The 27,681-nt window shown below is 35.9% G+C and overlaps 1 protein-coding gene across 3 annotated transcripts in view; it reads right to left on the reverse strand.

Annotated features, from left to right (window-relative positions):
• The window catches only part of LOC145668135 (glutamate-gated chloride channel-like), a 94,833-nt gene that overhangs the window by 41,437 nt on the left and 25,715 nt on the right, over nt 1-27,681 (reverse strand). The gene's annotated exons all lie outside the window — the stretch shown is intronic.

Raw genomic sequence — 27,681 nt, forward strand, 5'->3', positions numbered from 1 at the left:
TCCGAAGTTCTTACCTATCCCATATGAATAACATATAAAGCTGAGTATGACTGGCGAGACAGGCTAAATCATAAATTTTCTCGGTTTTAAATATTCTTTTCTGTGAGCTGAAGCAGAAGTTGAGAAATAGATGTGACAATGAGAAAGTAATCTTACCTATATAAAACTACATGAACTGACATAAATTAAAAGTTTACTTCCGGTTGACGTGGAAAGTTGAAATTTGACATGATTGTAGCTTTCTGGGACTAACAGACAGGAAAATTGCCAAAAGTCAACATTTTTAATTTTTATGGGGTCTAAAGGGGATGAAGAATTTTGCCATGTTATTTAAATGGGTCTTTTTTCGACCTATAATCTAATGTTTTAGGTATTTGAAATTAGAATAAAAACTTGAAGTTCAGTATGCTTGTACGTTTTCGTTAGCATTACCTAAGTTAGTAAGTAAAAATAACAATTTCCAACTTTAGAGTGTTTTTATAGAGAACTGAAAAATCTGTCCCATGTTATTTATATGGGACACCTTTTTCACCCCAAAATCATTCTATATGTGGCCAATTCTATAGGGCTACAATGATTAAATTTGACATAATTATAACTTTTTATGACTAACTGGCAGAAAAAATTCGAAAAGTGAATATTTTAAATTTTTAGTGGGCCTAAAGGGGAGATGAAGAAACTCTCCATGTTATTTAAATGGGTCTTTTTTTTTAACCTATAATCTTAAATTATAGGTACTTGGAATTGAAACAAAAATATGAAATTCGGTATGCTTACACTTTCTCGTTAGTGTTAAGTTTGTAAATCACCAAAAATAAAAATTTTCAACTTTAGAGTGGTTTTTTGGAGAACTGAAAAATCTTTCCCATGTTATTTATATAGGACGTCCCCTACATCCCAAAATGTTTAGGCACTTCGGGCAGGACTAGAATGATGAAATTTGCCATGATTGTAGGCTTTCGGGACTAACCTACAGGAAAAGTGCCAAAAGTTAATGTTTTTAATTTTTAAGGGGTCTAAAGGGGAATGAAGAAATCCTCATGTTATTTAAATAGCTGTCTACTTCGGATACAAAATCTTATCTTTCAGATGGTTGAAGTATGAAAATGAACTTGAAATTTGATAAAACTGTGGGTTTAAGAGGTGCGAGGTCGAGCAAAGGCGGGGCTGTGGGGACGAAGCCCCCAGCTAGACAAATTCAGTAAAAGTGAAGAGCAAATGCACGAACTTCACTGTTGATACAAAGGCTCATACGTAAGAGATGCGAGGCCGTAGGCCGTGCAAACGCGGGGTTCTGGGGGCAGAGCCCCTGCTAGCCAAAGGCTAGTTGTTTACTAAAAGCACTGATGTTCAAGGCGAAGCAGAACTTGAATCCTCGCGTAACGATTTAGGTAACGTAAAACCTAACGCATATGACATTAGATCTTTCTCTCTCTCTCTCTCTCTCTCTCTCTCTCTCTCGTGGCTATACCATTATCATATATGCATTTGTACGCGAAATCCAGCTTCAATTCTATTTCTGGCGGGAGCTTTTGTGGTTCGGATTCCACGTTAAACAGTAGGTCCACGTCTCATATAACTTCGCTGCTGAACGGAACGTTATACTCAAAATCAACTCAACCCAACTTCGATTCTCTGCAGGAGTTAATATAATTCGGATCCTACATTAAGATGTAGGTCCACGTTCCATATAAATTCGATACTGAAAAGAACGTAAAACTTCAAACCATTTTTTTTTTATTGAAGGAAGTGTAACATTTAGCTTCGTCACATGATTACAAATGTATTAATTTATATAGCTTGGTATCTTACTTCTATATATTTTCCTAATTGTACTCTTCAAAAAATGTGTTATCACGCAATTTGAAATAGATGATGCTTGTTGATATTAAACGAATTTAACTTAAAATACTGTGTATCATTAAGGTACATATAACCAGAAAAAAAAGTGTGTAAACCTTCATATTTGTTGACATACTATGGGGGAGACCAGGGATGGTTGACACATGGGTAGGTTGACACAGCGTTTATAAAAAGTTTATTAAAAGTTGATAACGATGACTACACCAACGTAGAAGCGCTTAAACATACGCATTTACTGAGAAAGTTACATGGCGACAATAAGATAGACACGTGAGCAGAAAAAAAGAAACCAGTTCCTCGTGGAGGTAAGTAAAATTTTAACATCTTGGTTTTCATGTTATTAAGGGAATTATTTTATTTTTAATCTTGTTATTTAGACTTCAGGTAAAATTACATTTATTTGTTTAATTTTGTAATAACACTCAAATTGTTAGATAACATTTCATATTTTTACTACAGGAACATGACGATTAAAAAATCAGGAAGGGGCTAGTTGACGCAAAAGCCGTGAGACTCGTTGACACGCGTGTCCATCAGCCCCCACACATGGTTACATTAAATTTAAATTTTCTGTAACGTTTAAAATACTAAGAGACTATTAACTTGTCTTGAGTATTTTGTTGTATTGAGTCAACTCCAGCAATCTAGATACTTTTCCTTTAGTTAAAAAAAATTTTTAACGTTATAAATAGAATGGTATTTTCAGAAGAACAAGAAAAGAAGTTAGAAAATTATTTGAAGTAGCCCCTAATACCTACTTTTTTTATAACTCCACAAGAAGTGCATAAATTTGCTTTCCAGTATGCTAAGACACTAAATATTCCAATGCCCGACAAGTGGTGTGAATATGAATAATCATGCTGAGATTGGTTTCTGATTTTCTAAAGCAACACAAAAATTTTTACACATGAACACCGGAAGCGTTAAGCTTAGCACGAGCTTCTAATTTTAACGAGAAAAAAATTCCGATTTATTCAAAACCTCAAAATTGTCTTTACTCGTTACAAATTGAGGCTTAGTAAAATATGGAATACGGATGAGACAGGTATCACTACTGTGTCCGCTGTGTCCGCTACAGGGAACAAAATCCCACCATATTTTGTTTCCTAGGGTTCGTTACAAGAATCATTCTATACGACATGCCCTATTGGAAGCGTTGGTGGTTCCAATCCATCTGGTTGGCTTTTTTTTTTTTTTTCAATTCATTGAACATTTTGTGAAAGAAGTTAAATCCACGAAAGATTCACCAGTTCTTCCTCTTCCTGATAATCATGATTCACATGCATCTCTCGGAGCACTAAATTACTACCTGGAATAACTTTGTCGTTTTTCCAGCCGCATTGCTCTCATAAACTGCAGCCACTTGACAGATCAGTCTTTGAAACTTTGAAGAAATTTATAAATTCATGTGCTGATTCTTGGATGTTAAATAATCCTAGTTGTACCATAACAATTTAAGAGGTTCTCGAACTAGTAAAGGAATTTTTATTTTTAGCTGCAACTGATAAAAAAATACAAGCTGGATTTAGGTCTACATGTATCATGCCATTCAATCCTGATATATTTAATGATTCACTTCATGCAGGACATGTAACGAATCGACTTAATCAGAAACAACAATCATGTTCCACACATGTGTTGGGAGTCCACACTAGAGGGGAACACAGAAAAACAGAAAAAATGAAAACGAACAGTTACTGCATTCAGCTGAGACATTACGACTATTTTCGGAAACCGCAGAAGCAGTATCCCCAGCACCTGAGAAGCATCTTTTACAGTATAATTTCCTATTACATCAGCCTTATTGCCAGAGCATGAAAGCAATGTTACAGAAACTTTACAACAACAAGGGTCATCTCTCGAAGATATTAGATCTTTACTGGAAGCAGCCCACGGAAGAAACAATCGAATTCCAGGAGCAAAAGGCTTGCTCTGCAATTTTAACTGATGAAAGGAAATCACAGTCACGTAAACGGAATATTTTATTTCCCTCCGATATGAATAAGTGAAAACAGGTGGACTTCTCTTCTGAAGAAGAGGATTCCGTTTGTCTTCTTTGTGTTGATGTCTTTCTCCACAGCAAGCCTGGAGAGAAATGGATCCAGTGTTCTTGCTGCAAGACTTGGGCACACGAAGCTTGCACTGATAGAGGAGATTACTATGTTTGTCAAAACCGTAATTCTTGTACGATTTGAATTATTAAACATTTTCATAAGGCATGCAGATTTTGGTTGACGTTATATTTTGATGTTTATTTTTATTCCACATGATTATACCTTTAACCATTCGAATTGACTCAATTATTTCTGAAATATTTTGTTCCCACAATAACGTTTCTGAGATTAAGTTCATAATAGTTTCTAAGATTTAGTTTGTAAGAATGGTCAGATCAATTGCTGTCAAAGTATAGTATTTTTTAATGTTTTAGTATTTTGATCTGTATCAACTTATCTTTGGAATGTTGTAGTCTTACAATAATTGTACATTTTTCTGAGGTTAAGTTCCTAATAGTGTCAAGGATCAAGTTTGTAAAAGTGGTCAGTTTTAATTTGTGTTAAACTGCAGTGTTTTTAATGTTATTTCAATATGTATCAATTTATTTCTGAATTTTACATTTCTTTAATAACTTTGAACTGCCCATTTCTCATTTAAATCTATAATAGTTCCAGTAATATATGTTAGTGTGGTTACAAAAGAAAAGTTTTATTGTTTTAAAACTGTGTCAAAGTACTTTGCGTACTGTGTTACCCCCCCCCCCCCGTAAATGGAGCAATTGATACCGTTAATATGACTGTGAATTTGTGCTCATATCTTCTTGCAGCCAAATGCAAACTAATCGAGGTTCTCGTTTCTGAGAGACGAAAGAACAATTATAATTCCCATGTTCTGTTATTGTACATCTTATGCGTAGTTTGGAAGATATACATCGAAATCCAAAAAGCATACCAACCATCCCTGGTCTGCAATTAAATTCTTGACTCGGATAATGCGATACTTTTAACGAAATTAAGTTTATACTTGAAATTTACCTAGTTTGATAGAAAGAATGTAACATATATTTCCTTCCTTTATTGACTGACTTTCTCAGAATCAGAGAAGCAATATTTTATGAATAAAGCTTGCAAAAAAAGTGTAAAAGATGTAGGAAATAATCCTTTGGAAGAAGTTCTACAAATTGTGAGCTCGCAGGTTTCCAAACTGATGTGAATAACCTACTCTTATAAGAGTAAAATCCATATGCAAAAGTTATTCCATTTTCCATAAGGCACTTTGCTATGCAAATTTAGAATAGAAACAGGAATGTAGCCATAAGGGGTGTATTGGGTCTAGACCCACCAGAAATTTGTTCCGTTTATGGGCTAAGAAAAAATACTAACTATTAGAAAATTAATTACCAACTTTCACATTAGTTTTTAAAAGTGGCAAAAGTTGAATCACCAAATGACATTTCTGGCTACGATCCTGAGTAGAGCCTAATTTGAAAGCTAGTTACATTTTTATAGCCACTGATAATATTTGTTTGAAGAAGATTAACGTAATCTCTACTTATTTGATAGCTCCTATGATATTATGAAACCAGGAACAAACTTTTAATTCATGGATTCACAACGGCAGCCATCATTGTGCTGTTCAGAGGGGTGGGAAGGATAACAATACTTTCAGGGATTCCTGCAATTGACCATCTCTATGGGACTGTATCTACTGCAATAGCTACGGAGGAAGGAATATCGAAATAAAGAACATATCCTAGCGTTCAGTAAGTAACTACAATGTTGAAGCTACCATCACAGCACTAGTATGTCAAACTAAGAAACACTATTATATTGCAGAAATACATTTTTCTCATTTATTCTCTACATAATACTTTATACGAGTAGTATTTTCCGCAATAGAAATGTGGATGATGTAGAACCAGAGTGAACCAACTCCATTTTCAGCTGATTTTCGGATATTGGTATTTTCTGATTCTTGATCTGGCAAACTGTTTGCGCTGGTAGAATGAACATGCTGTAACACTCATAAAGTGATGTAATCTCATGGTAAAACAGTGAAGCTTCAAATAAAGCTCACTTTTGTTCCGCCACAGTGAAACAAGTACAAGCTGCTAAGCCGTTTAGTTCAAACTGGATAAGCGTAGGTAGGAAAACCAAAAATCATATTTAATGGAAGCAACTGAAAGAGAGGAGGAAATGCGTAGCAGTGATTCAGAGTACAGATTGAAAATACAGATGCAAAAAAATTAAATGTTATTTATTTGGTTCTCTAAGACATTAAAAGTACCTTATGTTGAAGTTCACGAGCTCTGCTTGTTTCGTCTTATGCCAAAGTGAACTAAGTGAACAATGAGGTAGAAAATAGTCAAACAATAATCACCATAAACAACTGTGTGGTGCAGTGGCTGCGATTGGACGTTAGAACTGGGGGGGGCAAGATATGATCTGAATATGTGTATATCAATGTTAGTGTTCCTGGTTGTTTCTAACACTATTTTACGAAAGGTTGTATAACTAATAGGATACTATCTTTTTCAGTTAAAATACCGTATATCGTGCTTCATATTTAATTAAGTAAATTGACAAGAGCAACGCACATAGGTACTAACCCTTGATTCCTTGCTCATGAACATCTTAAAATTCTGTCTGGAAAATTGTGTGATCAGATTGTTTAATAACATATTTGTAAAACAAATAAATAGAAAGGATGTTATTGATCATACTAATGAATAATGAGGCTTGTTTTGTAGAAGTTATATTGAAACTGGGGATTAATGAACAACTTACATTTTTAATTCCACACTTGCTATTAAATGTATGTTAATACTCTTAGAAAATGAAAGACAGTAAATACTACAAGCATATGCTACGACGCATGCAATTAAAACGCAATTCCTGTAGCTGTCTTAACTCCACGGGAAGACAAATAACCAATACACACTTACACAACGACAAATATTATATGGCACCATTTCTTTTTCTATGAACCAGTAATATATGCAAAAGCTTTACATTTCCAAATGAAACTATATACATTAACCATTTTAAATTATGGCTTTTTAAAGGTAAATTATTGAATTTCAGTCAATCAGCTACAGCAACATCCCTATTTATCCTAGGATCATGGTTAGTACCTCATTCTCTTCAGAATAGAACAACCTTTCAAACGGTTCCATTTACGTATTCCTATCGTGTCTCTAAGACGGGAAATTTTGAGGAAAAATTTGGATTTTTTCTGATTTTTTTCAAACTTTGATTCCCTCTGGACCCCCTTTGTTAACGAACAGATCTCAAAATCAACTGAAAAATACGAAGGGATGTACTAAATATGTATTTAAAAAATTCAAGCTTCTATATTGAAAATTAAGTGAGGGAAAATGTTTACAAATGAGCTAAGAACATTCCCACAATGCCACTGATGATCCGGATGTAATATAAAATTTTCCTGAGAAATCCCTATTTATCCTATGATCATTATTCGTACATCATTCCCTTCAGAATAGAACATACTTTCAAACGGTACCACTCACATGTCTCCATCATGTACACTCATGTCCAAAATTATTGTCGCATGTTTATAAATATGTTGTTGTAGGAATATAATTTGATAACGAATTCGCCCGGTATTTCTTGTAATCTTAGTATATGTATAATCGGTAAAGACATGTATGTGGCAAATTTCATGTCAAAAGAGCAGTAAATAAGAACAATAAAACGAAAATAAAACTTTCTTCTCCATTTTGCAACATTTTGTTTTACTCACTCTAATTTTCGTATTTATAATTCTTTTCGTATGAAATTTACCACAAATATACATTTAGCGATTATACACATAGTATCAGTATTAAAAGTACCCTGCAAAATCGTTATCAAATTATATTCTTACAAGAAGATAGTTATAGATATGCGACAATCATTTTGGACATGAGTGTACCTGAAGTGGGAAAATCATGAAAAAAATGGATTATTGTTTAAAAAATATTCCTTCTTTGTACTTTTTTGTCCCTCTGTACCCTCCTGTTTTAACGCAGAGATCTGAAACAAATTGAAAAATACTAAGGGGTGTACTAAATGTGTGTGCAAAATTTCAATCTTCTAGGTGCAAAAGTAAGCCCGCCAAAAATATCTCTTTACAATACTCCAGATTCCCGTGTAAAAAAGGATCTCAGGTAAACATTAAATGAGACATCCGTATTTATACCAGGATTATGGTTCGTACATCATTCTTTTTAGAATAGAACAGTCTTTCAAACGGTACTATACACATGTCTCCATCATGTATTTTGAGGAGAGAAAATCGCGAAAAAAGGGATCTTTGTTAAAAAGATATCCTTTTTTTAAAACCTTTTTGACCCTCTGAACCCCCCTGCTTTATCGCAGAAATCTGAAAAGAATCTGGAAAATATTAAGGGGTGCACTGAATGTGTGTGCTAAAGTTCAATCTTCTAGGTTTTGAAGTAAGCCCTGCAAAAAGTAATAAAAAAGTCATAACAAAATTTTTTTTAGTTATGAAGTCATCACACTCTATCTCGACGCAGAAAGGCGTGAAAGCATATGTAACGTATTCTACAATGCCTCCACGCTTGAGAGAAAAAAATCAGAAGTAAAAAGCTTTTTTGGTACTTTTTAAAATCGAATAATGAAGATTCTAGCCTATCACCGAAAAATAGATTATATAATTTAAAAGAGTTAAGTGGTCACTTCAAAAAAGTGGGGGAAACTGCCCCCTCTTGCCCCCCCTAATCGCCGCCCATGTGTGGTAGTATGTAGTTTCTGAAGGACATGTTAATTGTTATGTACTTTTATGCTTAATAGTGAATTGTTTAATAGAGAAATGCTTAATAGAGAACATATAATTCGATATAGTTCACTTTAGCTCAAACCACACAGCAGGTTTGCTAATTGAACCTTTCTTCGAGAATACACCATTATGCTTAGAGGTTAGTTGCTTTTAGATCATACTGCTGCCTGTGCCTTAACATATCGGAGGTCAATCAGATTGGCTACAAGCCCAATGACGACGCTAGAAGGGGCAGGTACCCCTCGGTGGCTTTGCCTACCCCCAATGTCCTCCAAACATGTTAAATTGCAATATATATGTGAAGTAATAAAACTATTGTTTTCAGAATACAGAAGAAATACCTGATCTCTCAGAACGTTATCTCCCTCTCTGCTTGTCCTTCCTAGAAATTAAAGCTGGCATCGTCACTGTAGGTTCTGTGTAAAATAGAAAATCTGACAATACTAGGGGTCTATAGGGATACTAGAGATAGAAGAGTGGACTACTATTACATTGATTTGTCATAGATTGAGAAAAATGTTGTCCTAGTTCTGACTTTGGCTATTTATTTCAAGATAGGTAGGACTTTTCTAGTACACTATTAATTCATTTTACTAAAGAAACTAAATATTTGCTATCCCTTCGTACATATGTAGGAGGTGTTGTTAAGTTGCTGGCTTTGCCTTGAAAATAATTTATATAAAGCTTCGGTGCTATACATATGACAAGAATGATCCCTTTTCATAGTGACACATTTTGTATCTCTCTCCTGTATCTCCTATGGCCTCCCAACATAAATAAATAAAATATTTTGGGTTGTATCTCAACCTCATTTGCCGTGGTTTTGATGTCAGTTGAATTCCTGCAAACCGGAAATTGACGTACCTTTTCAAATTGGGAAACCAAAAATAGTCCATCGGAACATAGATTTTATGTGCGGAAGTATTGTCTTACAAATAAAAAAAATTTGGCCAGGCTTATGGCGTTTTATCTTCATCATATCATTGACCAAGAAGGGAAATACTATTTGAATAGGCCAGGGAAGTTCTAGTACGTCCTCATATCTAGCTGATAGTCTAAAATTTATGGTTCTTTCAATTTCTATTATGTGAATGAAACACCAATACTCTTCTCCTATGGTTTTCAGATAAGATCAGCTCAGAAAAGGATGCATCAAATTCATCCATCTCCACTTGTCCGATTTTACATAGAAAATTATTATCACAGTATTAGTTGTCACATTAAGAGCTTTGTAGTTTCTGCCAGACTGAACTATTTCCGATATATTTGTACTAAATACCAACTTTAGTGTTTCTAATTACTGCCAGACTAAACCATCTCCATTTAGCGTTTTTTGGATACTAATTCTCATATGAAGAAATGTGTGATGTATGAAACTTGGATAAATAAAAAATGGTCTTTTTTTTTAATTAAAAATACAGAGTTACTTTTTTCTTTCAAATTCACCCGATGTGCCAGTAGAGTAGAACCTTTACCTCTACGTTTCTCCGTTTTCTACTTTATGACGTTTGATTCACTCTGGTTCTACAACATCCATATTTAAATCATACAATTTATAGAAGCTAGTATTTGCTTCAAAATGCACTTATTATTATTATTATTATTATTATTATTATTATTATTATTATTATTATTATTATTATTATTATTATTATTATTATTTAATTGGACACTTTGCAATGCAATCAATGGTAACCAACATAGATATCTTTCACTGTATAAAGACAAAAAATTAACCTTCGAAAGAATATTTTAAAGATGAACAATTCTGATATAACACTCAACCTCACACCACTAATCTGACATCACTCTTACTGGACCTCATGATCATATTATTTCGACCTTACATTCACAACATCCTTTCGATATCACGCTCACTCAACCTCACGATCACATCATCTTGACATTACGCTTACTCGACCTCACGCTCACATCGTCAAACCAACATCACGGTCACTTGACCTCAAACTCACATCATTTCGACATCACACTCACTCGACCTCACGGTCACAAGCTTCTTTTGACATCACACTCAATCGACCTTGCGTTTACAACTTCTTTTCGACATCAAGATCACTCGACCTCACGCTCACATCATGACTTGGAACTCGTACTCACTTAACCTGTGAGGTCAAGTGAATGTGAGTTCCGAACTCATGAGCGCCGATTTCATAAGTTCGGATACTTTGGTGGAGGTAGATCTTATTCCAATATTATCAGGAACAGTCATCCATATTTATATTTTATTGTTTTAATTCATTTCTGTTTATTCTTCTTTACGGAATTACAGTTCTCGGTTACTTAGAATATAGCAAGCGATAGTAACTGATATGGTACAGGATTCTACAAGATAGAATTCGTGTTCCTTTCATATCGTAAATGTTGCTAATAGAGACATGTTTATATCATTAAATGAGATTAAATTACACAAACTCGTGTTATGTGCTCACAACATACTCCGAAATGTACATTTCTCTTATTTGTCATTATTGAAACATATGATTGTTTTCTAGTTTTCAGAAATTAAACTGTCACACACACGACACACCTTGTTTTTACTTTCCTAGATAGTCCTTTTGTTTTTTCGAATGCCTTTTTCGAACACACTGGAAACCAATAATATAACACCACAAAAAATTTGATTTAATGCGTAAATGACACAATATTTTTTTTAAAAAAAATAATAATACGATGGTTTTGAGGATAAAAAATTTCGCAAAACAAAGATGGGAGTCAAATATCACTGCACGATGATCACGATGAGTTATATATATATATATCACGTCGTGCAGTGAGAATTGACTCCCATCTTCAGTAGAGATATTAACTATATATATAACTAGATCATATATATAGTTTCAGTAGAGATATTAAAATTGAAAAGTGACGAAAATGAATGTAACACTGAAACGAATAATGTAAAACACCCAGAGATTTTACAAAATAATATATCATTTGAAACAAAATAAAGTTTGAACATTGATTTTTCCTTGAATGTCTAGGGTTAAATAAAATTAATTTCTATCTTTCTCATTATATCAATAAACGAATAATGTAAAACACCCAGAGATTTGACAAAATAGTGTATCATTTAAACAAAATGAAAGTTTGAACAACATTGATTTTTCCTTGAATGTCTAGGGTTGAATAAAATCAATTTGTATCTTTCTCATGATATAAATAAATCTGTAGATACTAAACGAAGTCTTCTTCCCGATTTTTATTCGCTGCAGATGCTTTGATTTTATTCTACTTTTTTGCAGTTTGCTACACTGATATCTTTTGAACAAACTAGAGCAATTGTAGAACGCATTACTTAGTTCTCAACCAACCAATCCTGAGTGCACTTTTGGTTGTCTAACGTTGAAGGATGTGAAAAATTGGAAGTGTGAATGCACTTTTGTTCGCGTGCATACATATTATGGCTCTATACTACCATACCAAATTTTTAAATTAGGCATTGCAAAATTTAAGAAGGATCCTATGCATTCCTTTCAAAATTTGAGGAGTGGACCAACGTACCTGGGCCATTGCCCCTGACCCAAAAAGTGAGGAGCGCAAAAGTGTTCTCAATTACTCGTGGAGTCTCTGACTGCTCGCAAACGCCAATGACAGTTCATTTCACTACTCTACCTCGTTCTTTTCTTTACTCCGTCCGTTTTCTTTGAGTCATTTCTCCAATTATCTACATCAATGTTTCTCAAACTTATTTCAAGCGGGGACCAGTTTTATTAGTTAGAATGTTGAATGGACCACTGTACTCTTGTTCCATTAGAAGTATATACAGGGTGACCGCGTGACTATGTTACAAAATTTAAGGGATGATTCCTGACACGGAAACAAGAAAAAAAGTTCAAATAAACTTTTGTCCAACGTACATAATTTCGGAGCTACAAGGTACAGAAAGCGTGGGAAAATGACATTCAAAGTTCTATAGCTCGACTATGGTGAATGATAGAGCTAATGCGGCATGGTCACGTCAAAGACACCGAAGCTGCTGTATTCAAAAATGCTTAGGTCGAGATCGTGCAATTCGTGTACAAGGGATTCCCCAAAGGAGCGTAGGGATTCCCGGATAATCTGTCAAGAAAGATGGGTCGAAAATGATACGGATGAATAGCTGTCCCAACTGCTAGCAATAATGCGTCTGTACTAAGTCGATATCTCGCACAAGCACAAAATGGCGAACAGTTTTATACGTGCCATGTGTGGTTGCATAACGCGCACTAAATAAGAGTCGGAAACATGAAAGAAAAATGTGAATAATTTGGTACAAATGGTAAATACATGATATTACGCTGTCCTATCATTGAACAGACGTTTTTAATAAAATGTAATAGTCATGAAACGTACTAAAATGTAAAAGGATCACACTATTAAAGTCTTTTTTCCATGTATTGTTGTCATTGAAAACAAATAAACAAAACTGAGCGAAACAACCAGAATGCAAAAGAGGTTGCTTCCTAAAAACAAAAGTCACAAGAATGGGAATAATGTCTTCAATCAACATTTTACAGCAGGATTGAATGCAGCCAAGAACATCATCAATTACCTGTAAACGAGACAAATCTCCCAATTATCCTACAATAGGTGATGGACATGGCGTCCCTCTACTTCAACACAGGCGTTACAGCGTCACAGTAAGTTCTGACGCATACGCTGTAACAACCCAGGATCTGTTCTTATAGTATCACAGGCAGCGAGTATTCGTACTAATAGTTCTTCTGCGTTGTCTATAGGCGTTTCATAGACAAGTGTTTTGACATGACCCCACAAAAAAAATCAAGTGGAGTTAAATCTGGGGAACGTTCAGGCCAATTACAAGGACCGCCTCTTCCAATCCATCTGTCACGAAACGTTTGATTCAAATACTCTCGAGCACTAGCTGAAAAGTGGGCTGGGACGCCATCATGTTGAAACCACATCCGTTGACGAACACGTCGAGGGACATCCTCTAATAACTCTGGAATTATGTCTCGCCGGAATCTCGTATACACTGGTGCAGTTAATTGTGGTGGTACTAAATATGGACCTATTATCTGATCACTGATAATACCCACCCACATATTTATGGCGAATCGGACTTGGTGGCCCCTTTCGACAATCGCATAAGGATTTTCGTCTGCCCATACATGACTATCGTGACTATTAAATATCCCGTCTTTCGTAAAACAAGCTTCGTCGGTGAAAAGCACGTAGGAAGCAAACTGCGGATCAATTACAGAGCGTTGGAGAAACCACTCACAAAACCGAACGCGAGGTTGAAAGTCAGTTTGACGTAAGGCTTGAACCCTCTGCGGGTGATAGGGGTGTAACTGTTGCTCGTGTACTACTTTCCAAACAGTATCTTGTGCTACTCCCCTTTCACATGCTACTTTCCGGGTACTTACTGTTGGGTCTTGGGCGAAACGATCTAGCACTTGTTCTTCAAAGTCCGGAGTCCTTGTGGTTCTTCGTCTTCCTTGGTCGTAGTATTGAGGTTGTAAATTCCCCGTGTCTCGTAAGCGTTGAAAAAGTCTGGCAAACATAGTATGGGCTAGATGTCTTCTTTGTGGATACTTCAGTCGTTATAACCTACAGCTTCTCGACTGTTGCCATTTGCTTGACCGTATGCAAATATCATGTCCGCAAGTTCTGCTATCGAATACTCCATTTGATCTCACATTCGAACAAGCAAAGCACAAACTGCACTAAGGAACTCGTACGCTACGAACAAACCACATGAAGAATGACATTCCACCTTCCACAACGCCTTCTAGTAGGGTTGTCTTATACTTTCCTTACCTTCGATTGTTTTCTACGACAGAAGGAAGAACAAATGCTTGTGATCGAACCTGCAAACTGTGGCGTACTTCAGGTGATAACACCGTCTGTGAAAACAAAATATCTTCTAAACGATAACAATATGACGACATGTTAAGCATTCTAGACAAAATCTCGGAATCAGTCCTGCAAAACATCGGAAGCAGCGACTAAAACAAACGTCCTGATAAATTGTTTTTCCTTGTTCTTTTTCAATGTTCGGGTAACGCACATTACGGCTAATGATAAGAAACGGATATTTTACTGTTGTTCTCTGGCAGTGGTCAAATTAACATGGGATGGCGGAAAAATCCCTCTCTCGTAAAAAGCATCCTCGGCTCGTATCATCAAATACAATGAGATTTCTGCCTGGAAGAAAGCACCCATATCCCCCGGCTTTTCCCCTTAGTTTTACTTGCTTTCAATGACAAAACTACATGGAAGAAAACAATGTTAGTGTGATGTTTGTACAACATTTTAGTACGTTTCATGGTTATTCCCTTTATTAAACGCGTCTATACGTACAATGAACAAGACGGTGTACTATCATGTATTTACCATTTGTACCAATTTATTCACATTTTTCTTTCATATTTTCCTACTCTTATTTAGTGCGCGTTATGCAACCACACATGGCACGTATAAAACTGTTCGCCATTTTGTGCTTGTGCGAGATATCGACTTAGTACAGACGCATTATTGCTAGCAGTTGGGACAGCTATTCATCCGTATCATTTTCGACCCATCTTTCTTGACAGATTATTCGGGAATCCCTACGCTCCTTTGGGGAATCCCATGTGCACGAATTGCACGATCTCGACCTAAGCATTTTTGAATACAGCAGCTTCGGTGTCTTTGATGTGACCATGCCGCATTAGCTCTATCATTCACCATAGTCGAGCTATAGAGCTTTGAATGTCATTTTCCCACGCTTTCGGCACCTTGTAGCTCCGAAATTATGTACGTTGGACAAAAGTTTATTTGAACTTTTTTTCTTGTTTCCGTGTCAGGAATCATCCCTTAAATTTTGTAACATAATCACGCGGTCACCCTGTATATATATATATATATATATATATATATATATATATATATATATATATATATATATATATATATATATATATCGAGTGTTCTAAAAATGGCGCCCACGGACCACAGAGCACTATTCTACAGGTCAAAATAAAGCGAAAATGTTATATGATGGTATGTTATAGCCCTCCGGGGCCTCTTTCAGCCGCTATGGAGAATCAAAATTTCACAATGTGGTAACCCCGCAGATTAACTTGGAATCATTAGCATTACTCTACGAATATAACAAGCAGTTGGATCGATTGCTAGACTAATAAGTGACGCTAGTGTCAATCAATATCGATTTTAGCTGCCATCTGGAAAGAATCGATATAACTATTTGATAGATTGGTAAATGTAATATAGGTTTATTTTTTGACTTGTAGAATAATGCTCTATCGTCCTTGCGCGCCATTTTTAGAACACCCGATATATATAAGTATAATTATGCTTTAAAATAGTTTGAATGTTTAAAAATGTTTATTGGTATTCATGTAAAATATACGTAATATTAAAATATTGAAAGTTATGAAGAATAATTCACAACTTTTAGTACATCTACTATACATAAGTTATTAGAATTTGTCTAAAAATTAATATTGGCATATTCGTTGTTCGAATAATTCGTTTGTTTTCAATATTGGAACAATTATTCGAACAGTAAATCATTATTCGAACAAAAATTCATATAACGAATTTTGATTGAATATTTGGATAACGAATATTCGATAAATCCGTTATTTGAATAATAAATAATTCGAATTTTAAAAGCATACTAGTAGCGTCCTTTCAAGTTTTGTTTGGAAGGGGTAAAATTCTTGAGCAATATAAGTAGAATATTCATTAGCTTATTATTTTACTATTGATGAATGTATTTTTCAAACTTACGTTGGGGTAATTGCCCCCTCCTGAACTCCATAAATGGCACCTCTATTCTATTTTTGGATGTATGTATGCTGGTAACCTTACCTAAGTCTATGAGAAGGTAAAATATCATTGCTTACATAATTTTTGCTTTGTTTTATTTGAGATTCTCAACTAAACGGCGTGACAAACATCTTGGCATTTGAAGGTGGCGATCCAAGTTCCCTTTAAATGCTGCTAGCAAATGAGAGGCCAGCGGTATTGCCACGTTTATTTTGCACACATCCACGTCTATTCCCTGTCACCTGATAGCTATAGTTTGTCTGCTTAGCCATAGCCACGCCCCTTTACCACTTGGCAACGTCGCGACAGAGCTTGCGTTTTATTCGTTTAGCTGAAATGCCAAGATGTTTGTCACAGGCTTTAGTGTGTAATGATGCAATTCATTTGAATTTCTTTTCTCGCAGTCATTTTTTAAAAGACGAGCACAAGGACAGACCGCAAAGAGCACTTGCAGTCCGTGTATCACTGTTTGAGAAACGCTGGTCTAAGCCATAAAATGGACCAGTTTAAATGACTATTACTTGGATTAAAGCAATTAGATCTGAGTTTTGTGTTCATCTCAGATCTTCTTTAAATAATAATAATAATAATTTAAGAATAACTTTCCTAAAAATTACTCCGTTTCGATTGAATATAACGTGTGTTCTTTTCTAGGTTGAAGAATTTCTCTGTTTAAGGTTCAAATCGATCACGGATAATGGCATAAATTCCATTCAATTTAGAAAAATAATACGTAGCACCAGTGCGGCCAATGTTAGTGTTGCAGCGTTGCGCAACGACCGAGGTATTTCAAGAAAAAAATATTATTATCAATAGTAGTAAAGAACAGAAAAATACTTTTTAATACTCGCATATATACACTTTAAATAACATATTTTTTACTTCTGTAACTATCCGTTCCGTTAATCCATTTTAAAAAGCGAAAAATAATCCGTCACAGAGTCTCTAATTTATATTGTGTTGCAGCGAGCATACAGCGGCCAGATTCCTTCAGCGCAGGAATTGGAGCGAATGTTGTCTCCTTTCCCCTATCTCAGAAATTAAAGGGACTGGTCGTTGCAGTGCTTCTGCAACACAGCACGGTTTCCAGTGAACGAGAAGGTTTTTCGAGCTAAATAAGATTTCTAAATTTTATTTCACTAGCAATTAACAAATTGAATTTGTTTTTATGCATTCATATTTTTAAATTACAGGAACATACTGAAGCAAATCAATATCATGACAATTAAAAAAAAGTGATTGTAGAATTACAAAATAAGAAAGAAAATATCTAGTAGAGCAGAAAACAAATAGAAGTAGACCCGCATTTACAAGTTAATTCTTATCTTATATTGACAATGAAGGCTTCTTCCACAGTAATTTGTGATTCAAATATTAATAAGTCAGTATGTAGAATCGCCCCCCCCCCCTCTCTGTAGATAGTATTTTAGTATAAACATATTTATTTTATAAAATATTTTATACTCTTGATAATTTCCACATAAAACTGTATGATGGGGAACGCCACATTGAATTTGGGACTAGTTAGCAATGCTCAGGGGCTTAGCCACGAGAGGGTTCACCGGGTCCGGACCTCCCAAAAATTTCGAAACTTGACTAACATTTGTAGACTTTCCTCACGAACTATACTTGTTTAACAGAGAAACGATTGATGTAGGCTAAATATTTTATTTTACGCCTCATCATGTACTCTCTCTTTTCTTAAAAACAATTGTTCTATCTTTTTTTTTTTTTTTTTTTTTTTGCTAAGAATATAGGTGACAGTTATTACTTATCGTCTTTTCGGATGGAGAATAAGAAAGGCATATATTGCATAGAAGTATTGAACCCTCTCAACACACATTTCTGGGTGTAGAACTAGCAGTGCTGTTTGTTTTGATGTTCTTCGACTTTTACCTTCTGTTAGGTATAACAGTTACATGCTGATCCTACATCTGGCGGGTTTCGAGGTTTCCTTTCCAGAACATATGACATTGATAAGCATTGTTTCGCCTCATGTGGAAGTATATTGTGTTCATAGTGCATTGCGTAACAACCAAGACGGATGATTTGGAATGTAGTTTTTTTCTTTTACGCACATATGTGTGTGTGTTGATGTATGAATATGTGACATTTGGAATTCATATGCCAGTACCTCTTTTGTATCACTGTTTTGGTTTTTATTTATTAGATTTAATTTTATTGTGTGTGCTTTAATTCTGTGAATAACCTACAAATTCTGAATGAATTGTATACCATGACTTCTGTAAATAACTTACAAAAAACATTGACCAGTTTTCAACTGAGGAAACACTTGCAATTAAGGCTTAGACAAAACAAGCAAAGGACAATTCAGGAGAGTGTTCGAAAAAAAAATCAAGTTTAAATTTACAGGATGTTTTATGGCAGTAATGTTGTTTGCACTAGATTTATTCCTCAATTTATTTTAAATTTTCCTGGATAAACTGTGAATAAAGTGTGTTCAATGGACATTTTTTATAACACTAATCTCTGTTACGAAGTCTCTTCAGTCAACGCTGAAGAGGAATTCGGATCACTGTCAGGAACTAAGTTTGCTAGAGTGAATCGTTCGCAATAATCTAGAAAAAATATTTAGTGAATCTACAAAGCTTCTGAAATTAATATTAACTGTACCTATGGCGTCAGCAAAAAAACGAAAAGTATTTTTCTACATGAAAAAGAATTGACACTTTCAAGGAATTGAATGTCCCAAGAAAGGTTATCACCATTGGTTATGCTTTCCATCGCAAAAGACCTGACAATAAGAATACCAGAGTTCAACCAGCATGTATTAGACAGATTTGCTCCAATCAAAGAGAGAAGAATGAACTTGCTAATTAATTAAGGTGATTAATCGGATAAAATGTTCTGCATTTTTAATTTTTTTTAAAAAACAGAATTTTATTTAATTTCACATGTCACATAGCATTTGCATCTAAAGTTATGCTGATTAGTCAATGAGTCCACTTTATATATTCTGTCTCTTATCGTTCGTACTGCAACACCCGAAACCACAATCCACCGGCCGCCACTGCATAGCACATTTCTACTGTGCACTGCGCCACTAGTAATTTGAACAGATGTCTTTCCTGAAGGAACTGTGAAGGCCATAGCTACATGCAGCGTTAAAAAAGAAACATGTACTTATGTTATTTATAAACAGGAATGGAGACTAAATTTGTTAGGCGCTCAGCATTTCTATAACAAACAAGTGTCATTTCAGCAACTGCTAGCTTCACATTGTAATGGGAATTGGAGGGAAAAGGAGAATGAAACAGGAACTGTGGGAAAAGGAAGATTGACAATACTTTGCTTGCTATTATAGTAGCACGAAGTAATTGGCGTTGATGCCTGCTAATGAAAAAAAAAGAGCTTAAGATGTTACTTACTGTATAGAAGATAAGTAAGGATTATTGCTAAACTGTGCCAGGATCTTAAAAGCTCGAACACAACAAGGAAGTGTATAAATAAATTTCTTTGGACGTTAGCCAACTGTTTTTCTAGAATGAAGTTATTTCTCCTGTAAGTCTGGATACCCAACTGTCATACAATTCATTTTCAATTGCAAAGTCAGAATTGTGACTGTAGTAACGTCTACAACCAACTATTAGTGCACATATTCTAAACAAAGACTAGAGAAATTCAAAATCAGTATGTTTACGTTAGAAAAGTTTCTGATTACTGCATATAATTTATCTTCTGACCAAGGGGGAAAAAAAGAGAGAGATAATCTCATAACACTTTAAGTTTCATCTATTGCGATGGAAATGTATGAGAATGATATAAGAGTACAATATAGATTTGATTCTTTTTTGTGTTTCTGTGTTGTATAGTATGTCCTATCTGTACCTTTCAGGAATAGGTGGCTTAAGCGCATTATCTGTGATTAGAAATACCAACTGTCCTGGGTAAATCCTTTTCCGGATGTCCCGGTATTGGAAATAAAATAGTCGGAAAGAAAAGCAAGGATAGGGATAGTGAAAGTTTTCGGAAGAAAATAAACATATTCCGCCTTATGCAGAGTCGTCTTGACGTATGATTAGCGTCCTACTAAAGACCTGACTACTGCAGGAAACATATGTTAGCCGAACTCTTTAGTATGGCACTAATCACGCGTCAAAACGACTCTCCATACGGCCCATTGGGTCTTGCACCACGATCTTTTTTGTCTTGGTCTTCCACTATTATATTTGATTCTTGTGTCACTATTTTGTCTTTGTTTTGCAACATTCTCATAGACTTTGTTCTTGAACTACGATCCATGATCTTGGTTTTTGCACCATTATTCTTCATTTTGCTCTTGCATTACTGTAGTTGGTCTTTGTCTTGCGCCATCATCCTTGGGACTTGTCCTACATCACTATCTTTGGTCTTTATCTTATATTATTGTCCTTGGTTTTTGACTTGCATTACTATTCTTGATCTTTGTCTTCCATTACTATTCTTGGTCTTTATCTTGCATTACTATTCGTGGTCTTTGCCTTCCATTAGTATTATTTGTCTTGCATTACTATTCTCGATCTTTTTGTTACATCATTCTCCTAGACTTTGTTCCCTGGTCTTGGTCTTGCACCAATATATTTGGTCTTGATCTTGAATCACTATCTTTGATCTTGGTTCTGTATCACCATTCAGTGGTCCTGATCTTGGTTTTTGTACCACTATCCATGGTCTTGGACTTGTATCTCGATTTTTGATCTCTCATGTTTACAAAATCAGCCAACTGAATTTGATCATCACACGATACGGTACACGAAGGAATCATAGACACTGATCAAAAGTATGAAAAACAGCTAGAGTATTTGATCGAAATGTAAATGTGGAGAAGAAAACGAAAAATAATTGAGCCGAAAGAAAAGTAAATGAGGAAGTACTAGAAATAATAGAAGAGAAATAACAATCCCGATCCGAAACACATCGTGTCAAAAAGAAACCAAGTTCCGAACGACTACAAATAAATAAATAAATAAAATTAAAATAAAGTTATTAATATAGCTAAATTCTTCAGTCAAAGTAAGTTATAATATTGATTCTGTCAAGTTCTTGAAATAAATCTCCTCATTCTGAAATTATTTTGAGAATATAACCAACTGATTCAACAGACCATAACTTACTTTGGCTGAAGCATTTTGCTGTATTGATAACGTAACCAGTTGGTCAAATTCTTACAATATTTTCAAAATGAGGAAATTTGTTTCAGGAACTTGGCAGAATCGATATTATAACTTACCTTGGCCGAAGAATTTGACTCCCAATGTGCGGAATGGGTTGGCATTCGCCTGGTTTAGGAGTAAACATCGTTGGAACTTTTGTAGAACTGTTCGATTCTGACTTCCCCAGGGTGGTTAGGGTTCATTTCTATATATCCGCAAATAATACTCTATGAGTACAGTAATGTAACCCCCAATTTGATCCCGTCCAACTTCCGGTTCAGGTGGAGCAAGAATAAATGCGGAAAAGCTCTAACCCTTCCTTCTCGACCCCTAGAAGGCGCAAGTTAACAATGTAGGTGTCATAGGATGTAGTACACTATAGCTAACCAACACGACCATTTTGGTTACTCTGGGCCTAACATAAACCATTTATTTTTGGTTGCAAAGAAAATAAGTACAGGAGTTCATCCAGTAATTCTACTCGACATAATCTTCAAGATTGTCATGGTAATGATGATCATAATAAAAATGTCTGAAACACAAGTTCTTTTTACACCAAGCACATACAATAAAAGTAGCTACATCACAAGTGAAACATTCACCTGTAATTTGATCGAAGCAGAACTTTTTGGGAGTGATGAATGCTCCAGCATCGCCGACGTCGAAGCCAGCCATTGTCCAAGCCGATCGATTCATTTCACGAAATCTAGGAGAGCACAGTTGATGATGTATTAAAGATTACCGTTTCATTATTTGATTCCGCTGTTTCAAATCAATGTCAGGCTCGTCGCACAAGATGTGGTCCTCGATGTATCGACGGAAGTGGCGAACATCAAGCGGCTGTCCTTCGTCCGTACATCCTTCGGGAACTTGTTGGATGTCAACAGTCATTCCAGTCGGAAACATGCTATCAAAGTCCGCGTATGGCTTCCACGAGTCGATGATCAGACACGACACTTGATATCGAGGTGCTGCGTTGGAGTAAACATCTTTGCATCACTTTTCCAGGAGCTCCTTGTCATTTTCCCGGACTTTGAGGCGACAACGTAAAGATTTGCAAATGTTGCGAGGGGTAGTCTTGGATTGGAAGGAATTTTGCCAGATGTTTCCTTGAGTACGATGAATAACATTGGATGTAAAGTTCCGTTAGCACACAGAATCGGTTGAATTGTGTAACTGTGCTTTGTAGAATCAACGTTTTGGACACAGACTTCGATGTGCCGTGAACCTTTGATTGCCAAAGTACGCCTTGTGTACATTTCCAGTTGAAAACCAGACTGATCCATGTTGAAAACTATCGATACCTTACCCCTTGATCTTGCCATTGATTCGCACTCGGAATGCTTCCAATTCCTCGGTTCGTTTAGATTCTTTGACCAACTTTGAACGTGCGATGATTTTCGTGATTTCACGTGATGTCAAGTCGTAGGTGCGCTTGACTCTTTGAATCCAGCGGTCGCTTGCTTTGAAATTCGGAATACCACTGAGTTCTTTCGCTTTTGCATTTGCCCAGTACTTGATTCGAGTGTCATGGATGATTTCGCGATTGTCTCTGGCTTTAATGAACTTGTCATAAACATGCTCGTTGACATCTCGCAGCTTTTCCTCCCGACTACCTCCTCTTTGATGTGCTTCGAGCCAACAGTTTAGAGATTTCCGAGCCGAGTCTTCATTACTGCCAAGGAACGAGCATTTTGACATGACGTACTTGACAGTTTTCCAAGTCTTCTTGTCTTGGTGAAAATCGTTCGTCCTCAAGGAAATGGCTTTGAACTTTTGTTTGGCAGTAGGACCTTCACTAGATGCTCTACACCTGTTTGTAGGACTTGACTTGTATGTAGAATCGACAGAAGTTGCAGCGGTATGCGAGTCGTCAACTACAATTTGGAAATTATCATCACTGTCACGCCCAACAGATTCAATGTCCAATGTTTCCATGACTTCGACATCATAAACATCACTGCAGTTTGCAGCCAAGACCGTGTCCCAAATAATATTAGCCAGTTCGATTTCCTGTTGATTCGGTCGTGTCTGCGCAAATTCCCGTGTGCGCAGGCGCTCCTGGAGGAGGTGAACAATGTTCGCAGGATTGATTTTATTCGTCACTCGGGTAGCCATGTCGCTTATTCGGAATCCCGCACAAGTCTATCTGTCAAACATATTACGCTTAAAGGAGAGTCTACTATAATCAGTCACTCTTGATCCACACTCACAGGATGCAGAGTCCACACAATCAGTCCAAACGCACTGCTAATGTAACATAAAACTCTCTTCCCAGCCGTTGCCATACTACTACAACAGCGTTAAAACACACACTTGCAAAGAAACAGGAAGAACCAGCGCGAAACAGCACAAAACAACGCTTTCACAAACTAACTCTACGGTCAGTTTCTCTGTTGCCACAGGCATGCCGGTCGGCCTTGGCGGACTGCTTGGCGACGTGACAACGGCGGTTACTGCTAAACCAGGCTTTAGTCTGGCGAATGCCAACCCATTCCGCACATTGGGAGTCAAGGTCTACAATGTCCACTAGGTTTGGTCCCAAAAGGGGCGGGACAACTGTGTTGCGAACCTTGTGAGTGAACAAAGAAGAAAGGAAAAAGAACAAAACAGAGCGGCTTTGAGAGCTTTAGTGGAAACTGCCATTTTCTGTGGAGAACAAGAGTTGCCTTTACGAGGTGACAAAGACAGTGGTCCCTTATCTCTAGAAAAAACACTTCATAAGGATGGGAAATTTCGGGCATTGTTGCGATTTAGAGCACCTTATGATGAAACTTTGCGAAAACATGTAATAAACAGTCCCAAGAATGCAACTTACTTAAGTCCTGAAGTTCAAAATGAGATAATAGAAGTTTGTGGAAAGCTCATACAACAAGAAATAATGAATCGAGTAAATCAAAACAAATATTTCGCCATTTTAGGAGATGAAACATTGGACGTAAGTGGAAAAGAACAATTTTCGTTGTGTGTTCGTTACACTTATGAAAGCACATTGAGAGAGGATTTCTTGAGTTTTTTGAACTAGATGATTTGAGTGCCGAATCCATCAGTGAGACAATTTTGAATAAATGCAAATATCTGGGATTAAATCTGGACTATCTTGTTGGACAGGGATATGATATAGCAGCCAACATGGAAGGGAAAATTAGTGGTGTGCAAGCTAGAATAAAAGCGCAGTTTCCATAAGCTATCTACGTCCACTGTGCTTCTCACCGACTGAATTTGGTGCCTTCTCATTCTTTATCAGTTCCTGACATTAGAAACGCCATCGGTGTTGTGAAGGAAGTGTGTAACCTCTTTAGCAACAATGCTTTAGCGAAGGAAAAACTGAAAGTAAATATAGAAAAACTTACACCAGAGAGTAAGAAGAAACGACTTGTGAGTATGTGTGATACAAGATTGATACAAACTCACGACTGACTGAATGTATTCTGTGAGCTGTTTGAACCAGTAGTTGTGACCTTGAGAGATTTATCTATGATTCACCGAACTGTGGCACAAACTGCGTCGACACTTTTGGCTGCCATAGAGAAAGATTATTCTTGGTGTCAATGAAAACGTGTGAGCTGATTTTTAGTTTTACTCTATCATTGTCGGCCTATCTTCAAAATCCGAACCATGATTTGGCATCTGCTGTTCAATATGGTGAACAAGTAACAAAGAAGCTGGAAAAAGTGCAAAAAAATGCTGATTCACAGTTCAGTGATATTTTCAAATCTTGTTCCAAATTAGCAAATGAAATATTCGGAAGTGAATTCAGGCCCCTCGGGTGATTGGCGAACAAATGAGAAGGTCAAATCCACCAAGCTGTTCTCCAGAAGAGTATTTTAGAACAATATTTTTTTACCATGTTTGGATGATTTAATCTCTGGACTCAAAGAAAGATTTTCTGATAACAAAGATATGTTATTTTCTCTAGAGATTCTGCTTCCAAAAAATGCTTATGAAAGAAAGCTGCAAGACCTTTCAAATATTGAATTCTATTGGGTAACTTTGATTTCTGAACCTGTCATCAAAGCAGAGTACAGCCTATGGTGTGAAAAATGGCGAGTTGAACCAAACAAACCTCTCGATATAATGGATGTAGTGAATGCATATGATCCAGCCTTCTTTCCGTCAATCAACAAGCTACTCCGAATTTTCGCTTGCTTGCCCGTTTCAACAGCATCAGTAGAAAGATCCTTTTCTTCATTGGAAAGAATCAAATCATATCTCCGAAACAAAATGGGTGGTGAACGGCTTACAGGACTTGCATTGTTATCCATTCATTCCCAATTATCGCCTGATGTTGAAAAGGTGATTGATGTGATGACTAGAGAGGGGAAAATACTTCTTTAACTCTACTACTATTGTAATTTTGTTAGTAACACTAAATATCAGGTAGTTACCTGAGACTTCAAGTGCATTTAAATCTTTTTTAAATTTTTCTTTTTACATTTTTACAGTATTATATTCTTGTAGTAAATACAATGTCTTATACATATTAGATTCTAATTGGCAAATGTATGGTTTATATGTAGAAAATACACTGTTTTTAATCAGAATAAAGCTCTTTGTACAGTTAATTCATGAATTCATTCTTTATATATATATATCAGGGTTGATATGTTTAAAACAAAATGTTTAAAACAAGTGTTTAAAACATGTTTAAAACGAGGGCTGTTGTTTTATTCAGTTTGTTTTAAACGTTTTAAACAAAATGTTTTAAACGTGTTTTTTTTCGATGGTGGTTGAACATGTTTAAAACAACTAAAATATCAGATTGAGTAAGTTAATTTAATTTTCTAACAAACAACCCATCCTCCGCAGGATTTGTGCATGGAGTAAATTACAAGCAGAGTTATATTCTTATTATAACAGCAATTACTGAACGAAATTCTGCACATCAATGTGCGTATAACTAAACCAACAGAAATTCAAATGAAGTATTTCAACATTTCTTAATTTCCAAGAATAACGGAGGTTAAACACACCATACACTATTCTAAGATCCAAATTCACAAATTCAAAACTTGTGGTATTTTTTGATCACTATCGTTTCCATAATAATGAAGAGTTCTCACATCATAAGCTAGAAGAAATGCTCTGACAAATACAATACAACTCATAGAAAAGAGCAGTGACTAGCCTACAAGGAGCAAATGACATATTTTAACTAAACAGTTTTAAAGATACATCTCTATCTGCAACATGGATAGGTAACAATGATTAGTGCCTATGGCATAACAACACAATTAACTTTTAGACGCCCCGCCAGGGATTTTAACAAAATGGTAGACTCTCACGTTCGGGGCTCTGGTGACCTCCCTAATTATCACAAAGTCATGAGTTATACACCATTGGAAAGCTTATAGACCACAAATTCCAATGAGGTAACATTCGTGAAATTTTCGCCGTATTCGAAGTAAAAAAAAAAACAGACATAAAAAACATTAACAATATGAAAATATTGACTTTGCGGGGCCCTGGCAACCCTTGCAGGCCACCCTACGCTGACAAAATGATGAATGCGTAGGCCACATACTTGTGACAATAATGTAAGAAATGGTAGCCATTGCTGCCATTGCGTAATGAGTTCGTTTTATGTAGGAAATATTTTCAAAAAAAAAAAAAAAAAAAAAGCGCAGAAAACATTCATTGAATTAGACATTCTCTCCCCTCCCCCACTAGTACCACGTCCATATGCAAATCATTTTTGCTGCACACATCATGTATACGAACAACAATTATGCTTCTAGACCACTTCAGTGAAATATATCTTGTGTTATATGGGACCGTCCCGAAAATAAATGTAAATTAACCAAATTTGACCCCCTCTTCCTCTATAAACAACAAATACACATACAGGTTACTATCATGTAGGGGACTACCTCATTGCTTCACATACCAATTTTTATGGATGTACCACAAAGGGGGGAGGAATACCCGCCAAAACCTGATGAAAAAAAAAATGATGAAAAATTAAAAAACGAACTTCATCCTCCCTTTCTCGGACGTACATACATAAAATGCAACTGACGGAAAGCTTCATCCCTCAAAAATACTTTGGTGCCAAATCATCTTTCTAGCT

Source organism: Thermobia domestica, chromosome 13 (genome assembly GCF_964235325.1).
Source record: "Thermobia domestica chromosome 13, izTheDome1.hap1.1, whole genome shotgun sequence".
Taxonomy (NCBI): Eukaryota; Metazoa; Arthropoda; class Insecta; order Zygentoma; family Lepismatidae; genus Thermobia; species Thermobia domestica.